This window comes from Prionailurus bengalensis, unplaced genomic scaffold, assembly GCF_016509475.1.
Source record: "Prionailurus bengalensis isolate Pbe53 unplaced genomic scaffold, Fcat_Pben_1.1_paternal_pri Un_scaffold_63, whole genome shotgun sequence".
NCBI lineage: Eukaryota > Metazoa > Chordata > Mammalia > Carnivora > Felidae > Prionailurus > Prionailurus bengalensis.
In genome coordinates, this window is record NW_025091164.1 from 16796 (window position 1) to 35909 (window position 19114).

The window sequence follows — 19114 nt, forward strand, 5'->3', positions numbered from 1 at the left end:
CTGTCTGTGCTCCCACCAGTGCCTTGTTCATGCACCATGGAGGATCCCAGCCTATGTGGCAGTGGCAGTTCCTATTATGGTTGCACATCCCTCAGTGACTGCATTTCTCTGGGATACAGTCATAATTCAGCTGATCCCCAAAGCCATTGGAGTAGGTATCCTGACAGAACTTTCCAGGAGCACAGGAAGTACCAGTTCTCAACGAATCTCGGTTGTTCCTGTGCTATGATGTGAATCCAGCCCCAAACATCAGAACCCTGGGTCTCAGACAGATGGAATCCAACATGCTCTTGCAGCTGAGGGAGATGTGTGACATTCCTACACTGCAGCCTTCCACACGGCACGTCTGTCTGGGAACAGGGTTCAGCGTTGAATTCCCCGGGGTCTTCTGCAGTGTCTGTATTGGCTGCCTTTGTGATTTATGGTATAGCAGACATCTTCACCTTTCTCAGAATTTCTGCCAAAGTTTCTTTGCAGTGCATACTGCAGTCAGTGCAGTGTCCATGATAGCAGCAGCGCTCTTCAGTGCACGCAGTTCCATCTTGCATATGGAAGTCATCAGGGCCCCAGAAGGACACCCTATGGCAGTACTCTGGAAGATCACGTATATCTTCGATTGTTCTGCAGAGTGTCCAAGCAGCGGAGTTGGTGCAGTCTGTATAGCATCTGCCTGTATTCCATTTGCTGCCATGGGTTAAAATACAATCACTCATACAGCACAGATTGTTTTAGCACTGCTCTAAGTATCTGCAGTCACAATTCTTGCCTGGGTCAGCTAAGTAGTTTCCAAAATGATTGTGGGTCAGGCTTTTATTTCAATGCACCATTTAGATTTGAAGAGGCACTTGCCTAATCTGTCACTGATTTTCTGCTGCATATGAATGAAGGAACACTTACTGAAAGCTTCAGGTACACAAGGGAATTGGGTCCTAATGCAGTTGGACCTTTTCTGGCAAGCATATTCATCAGTGTCAACCCACAAAGCAATATTTTTTTGCAATCTGATGTTTTGCTATGACAGACATGAGTAAATAATGTCTGCCTAAATAACCCATCATGATGGGGCTTTGTGGATGGCATATACTGCATACAACTGGACTGAAATAAACTTCATGGGATCCATCTCAAATCGCAATTAAGGATGAATGTGGATTAAGAATTCGAAAACACTTGGACTCATAGAATCGAAAAAAAGGACTCTGGTGCAACACATATTTGCCCCTGTTAGCTGGATCTCTCTCATTATAAATTATCATGAAACCAATATAGTAACTTACATGAATGCCATGAAACAATGAGTTAATTAAGCTAACTAGCCTTATTAGGAATTGGGCACATTTTGACACGTAGTTGAACACACTATATATTGTTTAGGGTCTGAGAGCAAAATTCCGTGATGGGATGACTACAACTTAGTAGAGATCCTGAGCACTACACTGGCATTTGCTTGAGGAACACGGTGTTCCCTATGCTCCTTATATCCCAGGTTGTAAGTAGGTCCCGTTGCATTGGTGTCTGCCACTCTCTGAGAAACAATGTGTTCAAATGTTGCGAATCACTGAGGTATCTGGTTTCATAGGCAGTGCCATCCAACTTCATGATACCTTCGAGGCCCTGATAGCACATGTCCATGGTAACCATGGAAAGAGGAATCTCCTCCAGATAGCTGAGGTAGTAACAGTCTGGAGGCATGGAGGGGTAGTCCATCTGCATGGCTCCCTGATCATCCTGAGTCATCATCAGCAGATGATGTATGGACCAAAATGATGTATTTATGAACCAAAATGATGATGTATGGACCATCAGATGTATGGACCAAAAGGGTTTCTTGCACCGCATGTGGATAACGTGTCTCTTGTCCCCAAAACACAGGCTACAGGACAGCCAGCCAGGCATCTGAATGCCCTTGCCGTTTGCAACTCCTTCTTGGTAATTAACACCTCAGGGAGATGTAGCGCCATGAGGGACGTCCTTGAGAACCCTGGACAGGAGATAGCACTGCCCAGAGTGCAAACTTCAAGAGGGACGCCCTCAGCGTGATCTGGCCCTCTGCCAGCCTCATGCCCCTGCTCAGGGATGTCTGCCAGTGAGAGTGGATAAATGGAGGATCCTCAGCAAAGTGAGGTCTAGGCCATCTGACAGAACAGAGGGCTGAGCCAGGTGGCCAGCACCCTGCACCTGGAAGCCACTTGTGGGGTTAGGGAACAGTCCCAGAGTGTGGCATTGGGTGACCCTGCACAACAGTTCAGCTGGGGTGGATGTGGAAGAGGCAGATGGGCCAGTTCAAGAGTGCTCACATGGACATAGTGGGGACTTGGACCCAGAGACATGGCTCTATTCAACACATTCCATCTTTCCTCAAGCTAGTGAATATGGGATATGCAAATATAACACCCTGAGCTTCTCTACCAATTCAATGTCCAGTGGTACTGCTGGGTCACTTTCTATCGATGACTATCTTTCCTCATTATGGAGACTGATGCTTCCTACTTTCTTGGTATGTGGAGGTGGGCATTGTCAATTTTACCTTTATTGGTGATGAAAAAAAATAGCTTTGTCATTTTTCATGTCTCATTCTGGGTAGACAGTAGTTTTCAAGCCATTTTATCCTTTTGGTTTTTGGTTTGAAGCTTCCTCTGAGTTTACTGAGGAAACATTTCCCAGTATTCTATGTCATGATTGGTGAAGTACAAGGTTGTATTTTAGTATTTTTTTTATGCTAGCTGGGGAGAACACAAAGTACTGCTGACCATGTGTGAGCCCCAGGGGTTTTCCACTCTAATCCCTTATTGGGGTTCTTTCCTGGCCTCTGGCAGTCTTCTAACATGCATGTGTGGTTCCCTCCTCAGCTGGAGATGCCAGGGAGTGGAGGTAACTTTGGTAGCATGCACCATGGAGTCTGCACATGATCAAAAGATGTTATCAACCATGCCACTCCCTTGTTTGATTAAGTATGCTCTGCTCCTTTAAAACCCCCTGCGTCAGGGAGAAACCCTCAGAGTTGGCTTTTGGACAGGAGTATGCATTCTCACCACTGGCTGGCCTTCTGAATAAAGCTCAAATTAGTTTCCCACCAAAAGTAAAACTTTGAACGTTGACCTTTCCAGCAACAGGAAGCTGAATTTGGGTTTTGATAACAATAAAACAGAGTGGAGTGGCATTTGCCAGGGGCTGGCAGCGAGGGACAATGAGGGTTAGATATCAAGGGGTGTGATTTTCTGTTATGCAAGACGACCAAGTTCTAGAGGTTTTCTCCACAACGTTCCACCTGTAGTTAACAATACTCTACTGTATGGTTAACATTTAGGGAAGAGGGTGGATCTCAGTTTCAGTGAGATCTTACCACAATACACGAGTTTTGCTCCTCACTCAAAGTATGCATGGACACACACTCTGTACAGATAAGTGAAAATAATTTTTAAAAATTTACATATTTGGATCCTAACCCTGAGGATATGCCATTTACAAATATCTTCTTCCATTCCATAGGTTGCCTTTTAGTTTTGTTTATTGTTTCCTTCACTGTGCAGAAGATTGCTATTTTGAGGTATTCCCAATTGTTCATATATGTATGTATGTGATTTTCTTGTAATATTTTTAATTTAAATTCAAGTGTGTTAAACATACAGTGTTGGGGTGCCTGGGTGGCGCAGTCGGTTAAGCGTCTGACTTCAGCCAGGTCACGATCTCTCAGTCCGGGAGTTCGAGCCCCGCGTCAGGCTCTGGGCTGATGGCTCAGAGCCTGGAGCCTGTTTCCGGTTCTGTGTCTCCCTCTCTCTCTGCCCCTCCCCCATTCATGCTCTGTCTCTCTCTGTCGCAAAAATAAATAAACGTTGAAAAAAATAAAAAAAAAACATACAGTGTAGTATTGATTTCAGGTGTAGAATTTAGTGATTCATCACATACATATAACACCCAGTTCTCGTCTCAACAAGTGCCCTCCTTAATGCCCATCTCCCTTTCAGCCCACCTTCCCCACTTCCCCTCGGTTTGTTCTCTGTATTTAAGTATATCTTCTGGTTTCCTCCCTCTCTGTTTTTATCTTATTTTATTTTTCCTTCCCCTATGTTGTGTTTCTTATATTCCATATATGAGTGAAATCATATGATATTTGACTTTTTCTTACTGACTTATTTCACTTAGGTTAATACTTTGTTGTTCCACCCACATTGTTGTAAATGGCAAGATTTCATTCTTTTTGATGCTTGAGTGATATTCCATTGTATATATTTACCACATCTTCTTTATGCGTTCGTCCCTTGATGGATATTTGGGCTCTTCCACAATTTGCTTATTGTTGATAGGGCTGCTATAAACATAGGGGTGCCTGTGCCCCTTCGAATCAGCATTTTGGTATCCTTTGGATAAATTCCTAGTAAAACAATTGCTCGATCACAGGATAGTTCTATTTTTAATTTTTTTGATAAATCTCTACACTATTTTCCAGAATGGCTGCACCAGTTTGCATTCCCACCATGTTAATTTTAGCACTCCTGACAGGTGTGAGGTGTTATCTCATTGTGCGTTTGATTTATGTTTCCCTGATGAGAAGTGACAATGAGCCTCATTACACGTGTCTTTTCGCCATCTGGAAGTCTTCTTTGAAAAATGTCTATTCATGTCTTCTGACCATTTCTTCACCAGATTATTTGTATTTTTGAGTGTCGAGTTTGATAAGTTCTTTATAGATTTAGCATACTAAGCCTTTATCTTATATGCCATTTGCAAATATCTTCTCCTGTTTTGTCAGTTCCCTTTTAGTTTTGTTGATTGTTTCTTTGTTGTGCAGAAGCTTTTTATCTTGATGAGGTCCCAATAGTTCATTTTTGCTTTTGTTTCCCTTGCGTCTGAGACATGTCTAGTAAGAAGTTGCTCCGACCGTGGTCAAAAAGGTTGGTGCCTGTGTTTTCCTCTAGGATTTTGATAGTTTCCTGTCTCACATTTAGGTCATTCATCCATTTTGAATTTGTTTTTGTGTATATTGTAAGAAAGTGGTCCAGTTCCATTAGAGTTTCAGGTTGCTGTCCAGTTTTCCAAACACCATTTGTTGAAGGGACTGTCATTTTTCCATTTGATACTGTTTCCTGCTTTGTTGAAGATTAGTTGACCATATTGTTGTGTGTCCATTTCTGGGTTTTATACTCTGTTCCATTAATCTATATGTCTATTTTTGTTCCAGGACCATACTGTCTCTATGACTACAGCATTGTAATATAGCTTGAAATCCAGAATTGTGATGCCTCCAGTTTTTGTTTTTGTTTTTTTTTTCTTTTTCAGGATTGCATTGGGTGTTCGGGGTCTTTTGTGGTTCCATGATAATTTTAGAATTATTTGTTTTAGCTCTGTGAAGAATTCTTGTATTATTTGACAGGGATATTTACAGTGAATTATTTGCATTGAATGTCTAGATTGCTTTGGGTAGTATCAACATTTTACCAATTATTTTTTTGTTTTAATCCATGTGTATGGAATATTTTTCCATTTTTTGTGTCTTCTTCAAATTCTTCCATAAATGTCCCAGATTTTTCAGATTAAAGCTCTTTTAACTCTTTAGGGAGGGTTGTTTCTAGGTATCTTATGGTTTCTGGTGTAATTGTAAATGGGATCGTTCATTGATTTCTCTTTCTCCTGCTTCATTACTGATGTATCAAAATGTACAAATTTCTGTATGTTGATTTTGTATGCTGCAGGTTTAATGGTTTATAGTATCAGTTCTAGCCAGTTTTTTTTTTTTTTGGTGGATTTTATCAGGATTTCTATATATAGTATCAAATTCAACTCCAAAACTGAATAATCCTATTAAAAAATGAGCAGAAGGCTGAATAGACTTTCCAAAATGTGACATACAGATGGTCAATAAACACATGAAAAGATGCTCAACATCAATTATAATCAGGGAAATATAAATCAAAACTACAAGGAAGTATCAACTAACTCCTGTCAGAATGGCTAAACTCAACTACACAAGAAACAACAGGTGTTGGTGAGGATACAGACAAAGTGGAACACTTTTGCACTGCTCGTGGGAATGGAAATTGGTGCAGCTTGTCTGAAAAACAATATGGGGGGCGCCTGGGTTGCACAGTCGGTTAAGCGTCCGACTTCAGCCAGGTCACGATCTCACGGTCCATGAGTTCGAGCCCCGCGTCAGGCTCTGGGCTGATGGCTCAGAGCCTGGAGCCTGTTTCCAATTCTGTGTCTCCCTCTCTCTCTGCCCCTCCCCCGTTCATGCTCTGTCTCTCTCTGTCCCAAAAATAAATAAACGTTGAAAAAAATTAAAAAAAAAACTATATGGGTGTTCCTCAAAATGCTAAAAATATAACTACCTTATGATTGATCAATTGAACTACTAAGTATTTACCCAAAGGATACAAAAATACTAATTTAAAGGGAATTGTACCTCTATGTTTATAGCAGCCCTATCAAAAACTGCCCAGCTATGGAAACAGTCCAAGTAAGCATTGACTGATAAATGGATAAAGTATATGTGGTATATCTACCCCCCAAACACACACACTCACACTCATACACTGGAATGTTTCTCAGCCCTGAAAGGAATGATATTTGCTCTTTGTAATGATATGGATGGGGCTACAGAGTATTATGCTAACTGAAATAAGTCAGAGAAAGACAAATATATGATTTCACTCATATGTAGAATTCAAGAAACTTCAAATGGGAAATGGGACAAATAAGAGAGAAGAGCCACAAAAGATATAAACTTTTTACAATATTTTAAAATTTATTTTGAGATAGAATGGGGGAGGGGAAGAGGAAGAGGGAAAGAGAATCTCAAGCAGTCTCTTTGCTGTCAGTGCAGAAACCAAAGTGGGGCTTGATCTCAGGAACCATGAAATCAAGACATGAACCCAAATCAAGAGTCTTAGGCTTAACCCATGGAACATATAAACACAACAAAACAGATTCTTACCTATACAAAACAAACTTATGGTTACCAGAGGGAAGGTGGGTGGAGGGTTGGAGGAAGTAGGTGATTAAGTTGCAAGAGCGCACTCATATGAGCACTGGGTGTTGTATGGAAATGTTAAATCACTATATTTTACACCTGAAAGTAATATTACATTGTATGTTTACTAAGTAGAATTTGAATAAACCTCAAATGATGTATTTACAGTGTCTGCAAATGGCCTTGTTGGCATACAGCCCATGAAGAAACATTTATTCCAGAAAATATACTGACAGAAGGAACAGCTAGAATTTTGAGCTAAGGTATGTGCCTTTCCTTCCCCACCCCAGCTCAACAAATGGAAATTTCAGTGCAAGGAGCTGGGACTATAGGCATGTGCCACTGAGCCTTGCTGTAACCTCCCCTCCAGACTGTTGTAGCCAATACACAGGGTTCCCGGTGCCCAGCTCCTGTTAAGACGACTCTTTCCCAGAGGGACAGAATGTCAGTGACACCAAGCTGTTTGTTGTTGACGCCAAGCCCCAGTAGGTGCCACTGAGATGTGGGACTCACTCATTGTATGCAGCCCCCTCCCAGGATGGAAGTTTGCCCTAGGCACAGTCCATTAGGGGTGCTGGGAGCCTGGTCTCCCCAGACCTGACTCGTATGGCAGGAGTCTCATGCCACCAGGACAAGCAAGCCTAAAAGAAATGCAGCTTCCAGCCACCCCTAAACTGAGCCCTAATTTTGTCCCCACCTGCAGCTGCAGAGTTTTGCCCAGGGCAGGGGGGAGCTGGAGCATCCACTAAACCAAGGTTCAGATCTGTTCTGGAACAACTGACTTCATTTCCAGCTGAGTGTGGGAAGGTCTGGGCCTCATTTTTTGGGAGAGTCAGGTGCAGGAGACAGATGGATTCAGTGGAGGATTCCTAATCTACTCATCCTCACCTGCAGGAGACAGCTAGAGCCAGGGACAGTGAAGGGAAGGGCTGCTGTCAGAACACATATCATATTTTGGTCATAGCAACTCTCCATTCAGAGGATCCCGAGGTGGTGGGGTTCAGTCTGTGGAGACTCCATACATCAGAGCATTGTTGAATGTAGGACAGCATTCAACATGCAGCAGAGGAACTTATCATGTGGGGGTGAGGCAGAAAGTGTTAAAGTCCAACCAAACACTGTCACCAAGCTGTCACACCTAGGCGGGATGTGTGAATGTCTCAGGCCACACCACCTCTGTAGTCTTTGCTATTTCCCTTCCCTCACATCATGTCTTTGAGATTCTCCTAGTTTCAGTTCTGCATCAATAGTGTCACATTTCTGTGGAAAAGCATCCCATTGATGGATGTTTTATACTTGGTTTATTCCTTTATATTTAGAAAGACTTTTGACTTATTCTTAGCTTCTAACACTAAGAAAGATGCTATACATATTTACACACCATTTATTTTGTGAGCATGGGATTTCATTCTGGAGCAAATACTCTGGAGTGTTATTTCCAGGTTACATGTTAAGTCATCCATGTATAATGTCATAAGCAACAGCCAATGATTTTCCATAGCTGGTGTTTGTTTTTCATTCCCACCTGCAGTGTTTGAGGCTCCACATGTGCTGGATGCTCACCTGGATGTTGCTCCCAGTATTCCCTTCATACCTGAGCCATCGGGATGTGTGTATAGGGCACCTATTGCGTTCTTGATTTGAATTTCCCTGACAGTCGATGGTGTGAAGAGTCTTCTCCAGTCTGTACCTAATGTGTCTATAACCACAAGGATAGGATGTATACTACACCAGTCTGTGCTTGTTTTATCGAGTTTTGTTTCCTTTCTTCCTATTGACTGTAGAGGGTTCTTAGCATATTCAGGATGCAGGTCCCTTGGTGGATAGGCAATTTGTGAATATTGTCTTTTCCTCTGTACCTTGTCTTACTGCTATTAATTGTCACATGTGCAGAAAAAATATTTGATTTTCACAAAGCCCATTTATACTATTTCTTTTTATGGGCCTTTGGTTCTTAAGTATAATTTTGGTTTTCATAATGATTGAATGCTTGTGACTGATAACTTTTTAAAAATTTTTTATTCTTGAGAGAGAGAGAGAGAGAGCAAGTGGATGAGAGGCAGAGAGAGGGAGAGACAATCTGAAGTAGGCTCAAGGCTCCAAGCTGTAAGCACAGAAACTGAAACGGGGCTCAAACCCACAAACCATGAGATCGTGATCTGAGCTGAAGTCAAACGCTTAACTGAGCCATGCAGGCACCCCACTAATTTCTTGATTTACAATGTAGCTAAAATCTTTTTTTTTTCTCGTTTCTCTAAATGCTGACTTGCTCCCTAGATGGTCTCTGGTGACTGTTGTTTGTTTTAAGTTTATAGAGTGTAGTAACTCATTTTAATGACATGGTTTTTCAAAATATATGGAAATTCTGTTGTAATGTTAAAAATGAACTCTAGTTTCACAAGAGATGCTGTGTGTGTCTTTTTGGCCAGATTGTTCATCAGATTTGATATATGTGCTCCAGGGTCAAAAAACACATTAACCTTTCCAGGTTTGGGGGTTTCTATATGTGTCAGGAGCCATTGAACTCTGTGCACACAACCAAGTTCGTGACACAATATTTTTCCTTCACAATTCTATTTGAAATGCTGACAGTTCATTCTGTGCATTGTCACTGTGAGACACTTCATGAATAGAATACACTGAAACTGTTTCATCATTTCCTGAAATTATTTTTTGTTTTGCATGTTTGGGAGTATAAGATTTCTTCTTCCTTCCAAGGGAAGCTCATATCTGCATTTGTGGAATTATTCCAGGCTTCTCATCTCCTAATACTTTTCCAACATGCTGTACAGTGTTTTACTGAATGAATATTTAGGTTTATTAGTACTCTGCCACTTTGGGTGATAGGAGCCCGTGAGGCAGGCTGCACCATATGGGTTTTTATTTGTCCCCATGTAAGTGATCTGTCATATGAACATTTATAGAACACATAGCCCCTCACTTTCATGCACCAGAAATAGGGGACATGCTTCTTTTCAAAGAGAAGGGAAAGGAATATGAGGGAGCGGAGCCAGCAAGGTTGCGGGAGGAAACCCAGAGCCTGGCAGGAATGGTCATCTCTCCACACTTTCCAGTTCTGCAGATGAGGGTCCCTGCTGAGGCCCAACCTGGGTTCTTGTGCAGGTGTCTGGACAAGCTGCCCATGGGGTGTCGGAACAGTGGAGTCGGGAAGGGCAGCTGTGGTTGAATTCCAGCCCCACCTGGAACAGCTGGAAAAGTCATGAGTATGTTAATTAATGTCCACTACCAGTTTGGGTTAAAATGAATAAATGCAAGTGGTTACACTCACTACCTTAGATTCCATGTTCATGAAAATTTGTGACAATGTTTCTCCCTTCCTTTTTTTCCACTTTTCTAACTTTTTAAGTTTGTGTTTAAATTTTTATTAGATTAAATACTATGTAATATTAATTTCAGTAGTAGAATTTACTGATTCATCACCTACATTCACATCCAGTATGCATCAGAACACGTGTCCTATTTAATCCCCATCACCCATTATCCCATCCCCCACACACCTGTCCTCCAGCAACCCCAAGTTTGTTCTCTAACCTTAGAGTCTTTTATGTTTTTCTTGCTCTTTTTTCCCCTTCCCCTATGTTCATCTGTTGTGTTTCTTAAATGCCCCATATGAGGAAATAATATCATGCTTGTCTTTCTTTGACTGCCTTATGTCACTTAGCATGATATCCTCTAACTGCATCAACATCTTTGCAAATGGCAAGATTTCATTCTTTTTTCTAATATTCCATTCCATACATATAGCTCATTCATCACTCGGTGGACTTTTGGTCTCTCTCCTCACTTTGGCTCTCATTGTTAATGCTGCTATAAACATTGGGGTGCAGTTTTGTATCCTTTGGGTGAATTTTTGTATCCTTTGGGTGAATACCTAGTAGAACAATTGCTGGAGTGCAAGGTAGTTTCAGTTTTAAAAAGGTAGTTTCAGTATTTAAACTGTTTTCTGGAATGACCACACCCCTTTGCATTCCCACCAAGAGTATAAAAGAGTCCCCTTTTCTCCTCATCCTCATCAATATCTGTTGTTTCCTGAGTTGTTAATTTTAGCCACTCTGAGAGTTGTGAGGTCCAATCTCATTATAGTTTTGATTTGTATGTCCCTGATGTTGTGTGATGATGAGTATTTTTCATTAGCCATCTGGATGCTTTCTTTGGAAAAGTGTCTAGTCATGTCTTCTGCCCATTTCTTCACTGGGTTATTTGTATTTTGGGTGCTGAGTTTGATATGTTCTCTATAGATTTTGGATAGAAAGCCTTTATGAGATATGTCATTTGCAAATACCTTTTTCAATTCTGTAGGTTGCCTTTTAGTGTAGTTGATTGTTTCTTTAGTTGTGCATAAGCTTTTTATTTTGATGAGGCCCCAGTTGTTAACATTTGCTATTGTTTCCTTTGCCTTCTGAGACATGTCTAGTAAGAAATTGCAATGTCTGATGTCAAAGAAGTTGCTGCCTGAGTTCTCCTCTAGGATTTTGATGGTCTCCTGTCTCACATTTAGGTCTTTCACCCATTTTGAATTTATTGTTGTGTATCGTGTAAGAAAGTGGCTCGGTTTCATTCTTCTGCATGTTCTGGTCCAGTTTTCCCAACACCCTTCATTGAGAAGACTGTCTTTTTTTTCCATTACATAGTCTTTCCTACTTCATCCAAGATGAGGTGACCGTACACGTGTGAGTGCATATCTGGGCTTACTATTCTGTTCTATTGATCTGTGTGTCTCTTTTGTGCTTGTAGCATACTGTCTTGATCACTACTGCTTTGTAATATAGCATGAAGTCTGCAATCATAAAGTCTCCTGCTTCTTTGTGTAGCATAGACATGTCAAAAATACTTGCTTCTTCGATCCTTAACATTGACTGTGTTTCCATTTCTTTGTGTCATCCTCAGTTTCTTTCATCATGTTTGTATTTTTCAGAGTATAGATCTTTTAACCCTTTAGTTATCCTATTTTTTTGGTGCAATTTTAAAGGGAATGGATTTTTTGGATTTGTCTTTCTGTTTCTTCATTACTGCTATATACAAATGCAATAGACTTTTGCATGTTGATTTTGTATCTTGTTACTTTGCTGAATTTGTGTATCAGTGCTTGCAATTTTTTGGTGGATTCTTGGGTTTTCTATATAGAGTATCATGTCATTGTGAAGAGTGAACGTTTGACCTCTTTCTTGCCAATTTGAATGCCTTTATTTCTTTTTGTTGTCTGTTTGTGAGGATAAGACTTCTAGTGATATGTTAAGTAGAATGATGGGAGCGGGCATCCCTCTTGATTTCCTGACAGTAGAGGAAAAGGTTTTTTTCCCCACTGGGGATATTAGCTGTGGGGTTTTCATATATGGTCTTTATGATGTTGAGGTATGCTTCTTCTATGCTTTGTTGAGCGTTTTTATTACAAAAGGTTTCTGTTCTTTGTCAAATGCTTTAAAAAAATTTTTTTTAATGTTTATTTATTTTTGAGACAGGGAGAGACAGCATGAATGGGGGAGGGTCAGAGAGAGAGGGAGACACAGAATCCAAAACTGGCTCCAGGCTCTGAGCTGTCAGCACAGAGCCCGACGCAGGGCTCGAACTCACGGACTGCGAGATCATGACCTGAGCCGAAGTCGGACGCTTAACCGACTGAGCCACCCAGGCGCCCCTCAAATGCTTTTTTTTTTTTTTACATCTAATGGGAGGATCATATAGTTTTTATCCTTTATCTTATTGATGTGTTGTATGACATTGAGTCATTTGTGAATATTGAACCACCCTTACAGCCAAGGAATGAATCCCACCTGATCGTGGTAAATGATAATTTTAACATATTTTTTGATTCAAGTTGCAATTATTTTCTTGATAATTGCTGCATCTATGCTCATTGGGGCTAGTGGCTTTTAAGTCTTCTTTTTAGTGGGGTTTGATTTGATTTGGAACTATGGTCATACTGTTCTTATAGAATGAGTTTGGAAGTTTTATTTCCATTTCTATTATTTGGAACAGTTTGAGAAGTCTAGAATCTTCTATGCTACTTAAATATATTATTTACACTCTTCTTTAAATATCAGGTAGAATTCACCTGTGAAGCCATCAGGCCCTGGTCTTTTGTGTTTCAGTAGAGTTTTGATTATGGATCAATTGCTTTGTTCATTATCAGTCAGTTCAGGTTTTCTGTTTCTTCCTATTTCAGTTACTGTAGTTTACATTATACTGTAGGAATTTATCCAGTTCTTCCAGATTGACCAGTTTGTTAACATATAAATTTCCAAAATATTTTCTTCTAATTGCATTTCTGTGCTATTAGTTGTGATCTCCCCTCTTAAATTTGTGGTTATATTGACTTAGTCCTTTCTCTTTTGTTTTTGGTAAATCTGGCCTTGGGATTATCATTTTTATTTATGATTCCAAAAACCAACTTATATTTTCATTGATCTGTCTAATGTTTTGTTTCTTTCTTTATCATTTGTGTACTTTACTGTTTTTTTATTGACCTTCTCCTGCTGGCTTTAGGGCTCACTTGCTGCTCATTTTCTAGCTTCTTTAGTTGTGAAGTGGTTGTGTGTTTGGGATTTTTCCTCTTTCTTCAGTTTGGCTAGTATTGCTATATATTTCCCTCTTCCAACCACTTTTGCTGCATCCAGATGGGGCACTGCCATGTTTTCATTTTAAGTTGCATCTATGTATTTTTTATCGCTTCTTTAATTTCCTGAAAATCTCATTCATTTTTTACCATAATGTTCTTTAACCTTATGTATTAGTGGCGTTGCCAAAGTTTTTCTTGTGGTTGACTTCACGTTTCTTAGTGTTTGATATGAAAATATGCATGTATGATCTCAGTCTTTTTGAACTTGTAGTGAGCTGATTTATGACATAGTATGTGATCTGTTGTGAAGAATGTTGCATGTGCAGCCAAAAAGAATGAGTATTCTGTTTCTTTAGGATGGAATGTTCTGAATATATCTGTTAAGTCCATTTGGTCCAGTGTGCCTTTTTGAGCCATTGTTTCCTTATTAATTTTGGCTTAGGTGATGTGTCCATTTCGGTCAGTGGTGTGTTAAAGTTCTTTATTATTATTCTTGTATTATTATCAACAAGTTTTTTATGTTTCTTATTTATTTATGTATATCAGTGCTTACACTTTTGATGTAGAAATATTTAAAGCTTTATATCTTCTTGTTGGATAGACACCTTCATGATGATGTACTGAGTTCCTCATCTCTTGTAACAGACTTTGGTTTAAAATCTAGTTAGTGTGTTATGAGTACGATACTACACCTTTCTTTTCACGTCCATTAGCCTGATAAATTGTTCTCCCTCCCCTCACTTTCCATCTACAGTTGCTTTGGGTTGAAAATGAGTCTATTGTATGTAGTTTATAGAAGGTCTTGCATTTTTTAAATCCATTCTGATATCCTATGTCTTTTGATTGGACCATTTTTCCCTTTTACATTCACAGTGATTATTGATAGATACAAACTTAGTGCCATTGTGTTACCTCTGAAGTCACTGTTTCTGGAGATTTTCTCTGCTTATTTCTAGTCTTTGTTTCTTTAGTTTTCCTTTCCCACTCAAAGAATCCCCTTTAATATTTCTTGCAGGGCTGGTTTAGAGGCCATGAACTCCTTTGGTTTTTGCTTTTCTGGGAAATTCTGTCTCTTCTTGTATCTGAATGACAGCCTTTCTGGAGAAAGTATTCTTGGATGCATAATTTTCAACTGAGCATGTTGTGGATATCATGTCACTCCCTTCTTGCCTGAAGGTTTCTGTGGATACATCTGCCATAATCTTTCTCTTATCTTCCTTGTTTAGTTAGTGACCTCTTTTGTCTTGGTGCTTATAGGGTTTTCCTTTTTCTGTGTATTTTGCCAATTTTACTATGATATGTCTCAGTGTTGGCCTGCTTTTTTTTTTAATTAATGGCGTTCTATGTGCCTCCTAGATGTGTATGTCTGTTTCCTTCCCCAGTTTTGGGAATTTCCCATGGTAATTCACTCAGATAACTCTTCTTCCCTTGTTTTATCTATCTCCTTCTTCTGAGACTCCTTTGAAAAGCATTTTATTAAACATTATGTAGTTGCTGAGATCCCTAAGTATGTTTGTGATGCAATATTTCAATTTTCCTCTTCCTTTCTGCTTCATTTCCCCGATAATTTTATCTTCTGTGTCACTTACTCATTCATCTGCTTCTTTCCGCCTTGAGGTCATCATAAACAATCAGTTTCACATCTAGGTTACAACATTTAAAATTTCAGCATGACTAGGTTTTAGGTCTTTTCTCTCTGCAGTAAGGGTATATTCATGTCACCTATGGTTTCCTCAAGCACAGCTAGTATCCTTATGATAGTTTTCAAAAATTCTACTACCTTGTGAGAGATTTTAGAAGTTCTGTTTGAGGCATATTAGTTATATGTGTTTTGATAATATCCCTGGCCATGACCTTTTATCATTTTTTTGAGGGGGGGATGAATTCCTCGATCATGGTGTATGTCTATGTCTCCACTTTCTTATGTCTTTTAGAAAATCCTGTTAAGTTTTCTCTTCTAGAGTAGTGTCTTTATTGAGAGGTGTACAATTACTGTTGAGGGCTTGACACTTTAGGAAGCATTTGTTGTATGTTCTGTGTGCACTGTGCTGTCTTATATTGGCTGCTCTGTCCCTCAGCTAAGTCCTCTGCAGAGTTTCTCCTTGTCTCCAGTGATGAGTGTTTAGACCTTGTCTACAGTGTTGTGAATTTTAACTAGGTGAGTTTTTTTCAGCCTGTGAAGAGAGGCTAATTCTTATTTCCCCTAAAAGTGAAGCTATGCCTCACTATATGGTCAGTAGATTTGGTGCCTGTGGGGGTATATGTCGTCTTTTGAGGGAGGGGCATGGTGCTGGTCTGGTTTCCAGGCACTCTTTCCCTAGTAAAGAAGCACCTGAGGAAGGCAATGGGGTATAGCTTGGTGTCAGTGGCTCAGCTTCTACTGGAAGGTGCTGTGCTGCTCACTGAACTCTGTCCATGCTGACTGGGGAGAGGAAATATTGGCATCAGCTCCCTCTCTAGTCCCTGGAGTTTGAGTTCCCAGCCTCCCCTGTTCAGGAAGCCCTCACACAGAGAGAACAATCTGTACTCGTGGGTCCCAGGCTTCCATCAGAACACTGCATTCGCCTGTCTGTGTCCAAACCATTTGCCCACCTGGCGGCACAGGGCTCTTATGTTTTATCTCAGGAGCTCTAGCTGGGTTTGAAAACTCCAAATTGTATGAACTCAAGGTGACAGGGACCCCACTGATCCTCTGGGAGATGGTCTTGCTGTGTTTTGGCTGGATCTGGTTATCCCAGAAGGGCAGTTGCATGAACACTAGGGTCTTGGAGTTCATGGTGAAGGACAACAAGAAAGCAGCATTCAGTTAGCTGCTCTCAGCAGAGGCTCCTATGCTAATGACCATGGCAGTGCAATGGTACCCATCAGCTCTCCTGCCCCACGAGAGGCAATGCACTCTTTACCAGATGCACCCCGAGAAGGGAACTGTCTCTCCCCAAGTCTCCCAGGGGATTCTCAGACCAAAAGGCCTCCTATGGGACTCTGCCCTCCTTCTCCACAGAAGCTCAGCTATGCCCACCAGGCTCCATGCCATTCATGGCATGGACTTCTAAATCTTCAGTCTTTGAGCTCCGCATTTACAGAAGTTTGACTTCTCACGATTACCTTATGTGTCATCTTGACTGCATCATGGGTGCCCAGATTCCCCACTGTTTCTGTGGATGTCCGTGATGTGTTCCAGAAGAGACTGGCATTTCTATACATAGTTTCTATCTGCCTGGACATCACCCATGTCATTAAGGTTCTGAATAAAATGAAGAGGGAGGAAGAATTCCCTCATTTTTACTTCCCATGTGTGTGTTTGAATTGGAACATTGGTCTCCTCTGGCCCTTGTTCTAAGAGTTAAATCATCAGCTCTCCACGTTCTGAGACTAGACACTAGTTCAGAATCAGACGAGAATTACATCACACATTTTCCTGGGTCTCCAGCATGTGAGAGAGGAATGTGGGGCTTATCAATGTATTTAGTTATATAAACCAATGTGCTTTGGTTTCTGTTCCTCGGGAGAATCCTGAATAATACATGCAGATGAATTATTTCTTCTTTAGAGGAAATGAATAAAACTGTAGCTCATTTAAAGTCCTGAGTAGGAAGTGCCAGTAGGTAAGTGTCATGTTGTTTCATTGGGACAAGCGCTGGGTGAAGATAATGGGGAGCTGTGGGATCCTGTGGTCCTGGCTGCACAGGAAGTGCATCTGGGACTCCTGTAAAGGTTCAGCTGTTATGCCTCAGGAAATCTGTAATTCAGTCATATTGAGAGACTGGAGTAGAGCAAGTGCAAACGACTGTCTTTGTGGATGTTAGTCTAGTTTCCCTATGACAACACAGTTGCTAATTCATATAATTAATAGTTAAACAGAGAATCATATATCCAGGGAGGCTCCCTGGGCAAACTGCTGTGTGGAGAAGAAGCCAAAGACCCTGACAGGAAACCTGCCTGTAACCTCCATCTGCACCTGCTCCTGGGAACACAAACCAGAATTGTGCATATTGTGCGCCCCCTGGTGGTGCTGATCCCCTCCTGCAGGGAGGTTTGTGTCTGGGCTCCCAGTGAAGTCCCCTCACCGTGTCTCTAGCATAGTAATACGTGCCGTGTCCTCGGTCTTCAGGTTGTTCATCTGCAGATAAAGCGTGTTCTTGGAGTTGTCTCTGGAGATGGTGAATCGGCCCTTCACGGAGTCTGCATAGTTTGTGCTACTTCCATCAGTATAAATATATGCGACCCACTGCAGCCCCTTCCCTGGAGCCTGGAGGACCCAGCTCATTCCATAGCTACTGAAGGTGAATCCAGAGGCTACACAGGTGAGTCTCAGGGACCCCCCAGGCTTCACCAGGTCTCTCCCAGACTCTACCAGCTGCACGTCACACTGGACACCTGCAGACACAAGACATGTTGGTCAGGAAACTGTCACACATCCACTGTTTCTCACTCATATCCATTCACATACTCAGTGTCTCTCATTCACCATGAATTACCTTTCAAAAGAGCAATGAGGAAAACCCAGCCAAGCACAAACTCCATGATAAGGTGTCTTTGTTCTGTGCTGTTCACAGAATGGGAACACCTGGGAGTCCTGGGATTGGGGCTCCTCTCCCAGCTGTAAGGTCTGGGATGGGCTGGTTTTATCAGCACAGAGAGGGCCCTATTTGCATGTGCTCTGACATATATATCAAAGTCCAGACTTAGATTTGAATCTTTAAAAGTGAACGACAGCGTTAGGGACACACTTCTATATTAGTTTATGTGGATGGTGCTGTAACAATATGAAGCATTCTAATATGTGAACATAGTTATATTTGCAGGCACTTGTGCAATTTTACAGGTCTTTCATCAACAAAGGTCATTTTCACTCTACAAGTAGTTTAAATACTTTTGAAATTTAATCCCAAATACTTTATTCTGTGCCATTTTCAGTTGTATATATTTTTTTTATTTGGTTTAAATGTATTTTCATGCTGGTTTGTGGAATCACAGGTGGCTTACTTTTTACTTATTTATTTTTGTTCATTTTGCATCCTGCACTTTTCCTCATTTTTAAAAATTAGTTTTAATATTTTTGTGGTATATCTAGTGTTTTGTTTAAGATCATGTCATCTGCAAACAGGTCATTTTTGTTCCTTCTCACTGTTTTAAATGTCTTTTATTTCTTTTTATTGCCAAAGTTTGTGTGTACTTCTTCCAGTTGTAGGAGAAGAATGCTTTTCCCTTCTTTTCTTCTGGGCTTTCACCAGGTCTAAGGATTCATTGACACAACACTGATCTAAACGGGAGAATAAATTTCATTTTGCAAGTGTTTGGGCTTCCTAACAATATGACACACAGAGAATGAACAAAGCAGGTGGCACTTGTGACCTTCATACAACAAAACACTGAATTTGGCAAGAGTTAAGGCAAAGGTGTGGTTCGGGGGTATTTAATTTGTCAACAAGTAACTAAGTTTGTTTGTACAACCTTCTTGTCCCTGAGTTTCCTTATTCTGGTGCTAAGGATGGTTCTCCCCTCCTGACACAGGGAAGGGAGTTTCCCAAAGGAGATTTATATCCTGCTGTCAAGGGACAAAGAATGGT

General features: G+C 40.8%; 1 pseudogene; it reads right to left on the bottom strand.

The window, feature by feature from the left end:
- Positions 1-17409: 17409 nt before the first annotated feature.
- Positions 17410-18083, bottom strand: LOC122478442 (annotated as a pseudogene).
- Positions 18084-19114: the final 1031 nt, after the last annotated feature.